This window comes from Apium graveolens, chromosome 5 (assembly GCF_009905375.1).
Source record: "Apium graveolens cultivar Ventura chromosome 5, ASM990537v1, whole genome shotgun sequence".
Taxonomy (NCBI): Eukaryota; Viridiplantae; Streptophyta; class Magnoliopsida; order Apiales; family Apiaceae; genus Apium; species Apium graveolens.
Window position 1 is genome coordinate 129,515,233 of NC_133651.1, and position 5,280 is coordinate 129,520,512.

The 5,280-nt window shown below is 39.8% G+C and overlaps 1 non-coding gene across 1 annotated transcript; it reads left to right on the forward strand.

The window, feature by feature from the left end:
• Window positions 1-514: 514 nt before the first annotated feature.
• Window positions 515-621, forward strand: LOC141662570 (small nucleolar RNA R71). Its single transcript, XR_012550678.1, has one exon. It is a non-coding gene; the product is annotated as a small nucleolar RNA R71 (small nucleolar RNA).
• Window positions 622-5,280: the final 4,659 nt, after the last annotated feature.

Genomic DNA, 5,280 nt, shown 5'->3' on the forward strand with positions numbered 1-5,280 from the left:
GAATCCAGGTGGGTTAAACTGTTTACTTACTCCTTGCTGATATGTTGGCTGAATAGCATTCTGATTATTCCCCCAGCTGAAATTTGGATGATTTCTGTTATTAGGATGATAGGTCGCTGGCACAGGCTGCTGTTGTCGCTGATAATTATTCACATACTGAACAGATTCGTTGACAAGAGAACACTGATCCGTAGCATGAGAACCTGCACAAAGCTCACAAACCATAGCTATTTGATTAACTCCATACGTAGCCAAAGAATCAACCTTCATTGATAGCGCTTGGAGCTGGGCTGCAATAGCGGTGGCTGCATCAACTTCCAGAATACCTGCGACCTTGCCTGACATCATCCTCTGAGTTGGGTTTTGATGCTCATTTGCAGCCATTGTCTCGATAAGATTATACGCCTCAGTATACCTTTTAGCCCATAAGGCGCCTCCAGCTGCTGCATCGAGCATGGGCCGAGATTGGGCCCCCAAACCATTATAAAAACCAGTGATTACCATCCAATCCGGCATTCCATGATGTGGACATTTTCTCAACATTTCCTTGTAGCGTTCCCAAGCCTCGCACATAGATTCTGTAGGTTGCTGCGCAAACTGAGTAAGAGCACTCCTCATAGCAGCAGTCTTTGCCATTGGATAAAACTTCACCAGAAACTTTTGCGCAAGATCTTGCCACGTAGTGATGGACCCAGCTGGTTCAGAATGTAACCAGTCTTTAGCTTTATCCCTCAGTGAGAATGGGAAAAGCCTCAACTTGATAGCCTCATCAGTCACGCCATTATACTTAAAAGTGCTGCAGATCTCGACAAAATTCCTTATGTGCATGTTGGGGTCTTCAGTTGTCGCTCCTCCAAAAGAAACAGAATTCTGCACCATCTGAATAGTGCCCGGCTTGATTTCAAAGGTGTTAGCTTGAATAGCCGGATGAAGGATGCTTGACTGAATGTCATCAATTTTAGGCCGAGAAAAATCCATAAGAGCTGGATCAGCTTGAACAATACGATCTCCCATGTTTACTGGTTCTTTCTGCTCAGTTCCTGAATCCGAATCCTCAAAATCTAACTTCTCCGGAGTATCAAGAACTTCGTCTTTCTCCTCAGCTATATCTAAGGTCCTCTTGCGAGCACGAGAACGAGTTTGCATTAACGCTTGCTAAAGTACCTGAAACACAACCGAAAAGAGTAAGCAACTACTACATCCTAATTACTGAGTCCTAATGACCAATGATGGTAAGTACATAAACTAAACAAATACGCCGAGTCCCCGGCAGCGGCGCCAAAAACTTGTTAGGGTGAAAACATGCACTAATATTCACGCAAGTATACGCGTTCGCAAGTAATATAGAATACTTTCTAGTTCGTTCCCTCAGAGACTCAGACTAAGTTATTGTCTAATTAAACTCACTCACCAATGTATGATTACTTCTCAATGTTAAGATAACACTTAAAATTGTTGATTAAATATTAACTATAATTAACGACTTAATTAACCACTTAACTAACACTTCAATTTATCAATAATAAAACACTCATGAGATCACAACTTCATTATTACTTCCTTCTATAGCCATTGTTATTACCTTTAGCATGTGACAGTGATGACATTAATCGAATAACACGAAACTGATAAAAGCCAACTTTCATTGTACTAATACCATTCTACCAAGCATCCACAATTAAGATAGAAGTTGAATAGTCATCAATTATGTTGAGTTCCTATATGTCTACAGAAATTGACAACACAATGATTTAAGAACAAGTTATTCCTTTTGATTACATAGGGCAAATAAAACTGTTAGAGTTACCCACTAATCATGCACAACGTACATGAACCTATGCTAGCATGGCAAGTTCTAAATCTCAAGATCCACCGTCGCTTCACAAGAGATTAACACCCTATCTTATATGTTCGCGATGCACATAAGATGAATACGCACAACCAATACTAGATATCATGCAATCATCACACACTAAAGTATTAAACAATTAACTAAAGAATTCCATAATAAATCCGTTGTAACCCCATGATCACGATTAGCCCATAATAGAACTTATCGCCATCATGGGTTCATATGAAATCATGATAAACAATACAAGAAAATAATAACTAAACTAATTATATTAAAACAGAGTACGTCACAAGAGTAAATAAGTCAAAGCAAGAAAACTAGCATCCAACGTTACAACGAAACAAGAATTACAAGAAAATATGCTTCCTCTTCGCTGCAGTGTGCTAAATCGGTCTTCTTCCTTATCTCCTTCGCTTCTTGCGCAAAACACATTCTAAAACATAATCTCCTTCATATTCTCTATGAAAACGTCTCAAATCTACTTATATAATAGTCCCATAAAACTCAGATTACATAGAAGTTGGAAGCCAAACAGAAGTAGAATTCTTAAAATAATTCAGCTTTTTCCCCGACCCTGCGCGGCCGCTCAGCATTTCTGCGCGGGCGCGCAAGGCTGCTGCGCGGCCGCTCAGCATTGGGAAAAAATCCAGGTTTGCTCCGTTTCTTCGCCGTAATCTGCCCGTTCTTTTCCTCTCGCAATGGTGAACACATGCCAAGGCTTATTCTTGATGATTCCTCCTCCGAAATGCAACTAATACCCTGAAATGCATAAACACTAGAAAAACGCATCAAATACACAAAATACTTGATTTCAAGACACCAATTTAAGCCATTTTAAGACGTTCTAAGTGGTATAAAATGCCACTTATCACCTATCTCTGATCCAAGGCTCCAATCCTTGCTGAAATTTCTTTGTTTTTTCCTCCTCAGTGCTGGTATACTTTGTCATAAACCTTGACAACTCAGTGAACTTCTTCTCATACTCCAATACAGTCATGTTCCCTTGCTTCAACTCAAGAAATTTTAGCTCCATCTGATTCTGCATGTACTTAAGGTAATACTTGTCCAGAAATAACTTCTTAAATCTCTCCCAAGAAACCTGCTGAGTGACTTCCATAGCCTTTACTGATTCCCACCAATAGATGACTTCTCCCTTCAAGAAGTAAGTAGCATACGGCGTCTTCTGATCGTCTCCTAACTGTACCAACTCAAAAGCCCTTTCCATCTCCTTGATCCATGTGTTAGCTATCACTGGATCAGTGGTATCATGAAATACAGGTGGATTCACATTCTGAAAAGCCTTGAAAGTGACAATTTGTCTAGGTGGTACTGGTGGTTCAGGTGGTTGGTGTGGCTCACGGTTATCTTGGTTTTCAATTCGTTGTTGAAGAGTTAGTTATTGTTGAGCTATAGCATTGGTTTGTTGTTGCAAAGTTTCCAGTAGTCGAAGAATATTTGGGTCTGTGGTGGAGGTGGTTGTTGGGTTCTTCTTTTTGGGAGGCATGATCCTGAAATAAGAGTTGTGTCAAAACATATATGAATGATAAAATGATTCGAGGGTATCACATGACATTCTCATTTACATATGGGGTCAAGTTTCCAAATTAAGCAGATATGGTGATGCATATAAAAACGTAAAATAACGGTTGAGAGCAAATGGAACAATAGAACATAATTATTGAAATTTTTAAAGATCACAATACATAGGATTGGGACATAGTCTGTTTCTAGGAATAACAGGCTTATTTAAAAGAAAAACGGAAACAGCTGGGGATTCCATAGAGTCTGATAGTACAACAACATGAAAGGTAAATGCAAAGAACTAAGGCTCCACTCCATCTGAACGGGGCTTGGTAGTCTTTTCCTCTCGAAGCGTCTTCACAATGCTCTGGAGCTCATCCGCCACCATCTGAATGACATACTGGCTGGTACGGTCCCGATGTGCTGGCATCTCCTCAAGCTTAGTGTTGACGTACTGAACCAAGGTCTCAAGTCTCGCAGTCATCTGCTCCTTGGGCTTCCCTTCGTAGTTTCGGCTGTCCGGATACACGTTCTTCAGTCGGTCTATCAGTCGGTCATACTTGCCCTGAAGCATGTCGAACTCGCGCCTCAACTCAGCATACACGGAGAAAGCAATAGTGTTGTCCGACCCAGAGGATGACGAGGAATGCGCCCTTTACTGACAACCAATAAGAGGAGTATTAATAATAATTTACCTAACCTACTCTCTCGCATAATATCTATAACCTACACACAAATCCTATAACCTATTTGGGCTGTCCAGGGACTCTAAACCGTAGCTCTGATACCAAAACCTGTCACACCCCCAACTTAAACAGCAAAATAAATATAGCTATTACATCATTTTAATGAAGAATACACAACCAAATCCAAGATCTTACAGTTTAGGGTTTGGAACAGCCCAACACTACCAACTATTACATCTGATTACAAATACCGAGTCCTCACACAACTATTATTACTTATTCTACCTGAGCTCGAACATAAGCATCAGCATCACAGGTCTTACGGGCAGTCTGCTTGAATCTAACCATAGCTGCTAGCTGTAATATCAGGGTAAAGCAAGGAGTGAGCCGAATGCTCAACAAGTGCTAACAGTACGACACAAAACATAAATTGAGATATACTTTTAAGAATGACAATGGAAAGACATAACTAATGATAACAAGGGATAAAACTATGTGAGATGGCATCATTTTGCTTGTATCAAAACAATTTTAAAATCATTTCTTAATCAAAATCATTTTATGACGCTACGGATTACAGCCGGTGATCAGCCGCGAAGTAATCCCGAACCTCGCTGGGTTCTAAAACATTAACGGGAATCCCTAGGCAACTTTTAAGCCTAATATAAGTGTGGAAAGGACTCGCGTCTCAGTCCAGATCCACTATTCAAGAAAATATTTATCCCCCTTTGGGACTGAAAACCCACATTTTATTTATTTCAAAAGCTGATGCCGAATTGTAACAAAATCTCTTTTAACAGTAAATATTTTTATTAAGGGATTATAGATCAACTCGAAACATGGGAAATATGGTACTAAATCTCAGGGCCATGATTCACAAAACTTTACTCTATTAGGATAACCGAAAGGTTTTCATATGTCAGAACTTGGACAGGAAAATATGGTGAGACTAATGGATAATATGAAGGGGTAATGCCAAACTGGGCTCAAAGCAATGGTTTCTCGTCAAGGTACAGGTGTTGGATCATTAAAAAGATAAGCTTCACGAATACTATGGGTGTTAAGGTAATGATCTCTAGCTCAGGATGAATGTATATATCAGAATTGTCAAGCTTTAGGATAGGAAAGAGGGTATCAATCAATGAGGAATTATGTTGGTAAGTTTCTGACTATTAGAGTTCAAGGTAAGGTTCTATAGGGGTTCAAGTATCAGGATGAGAT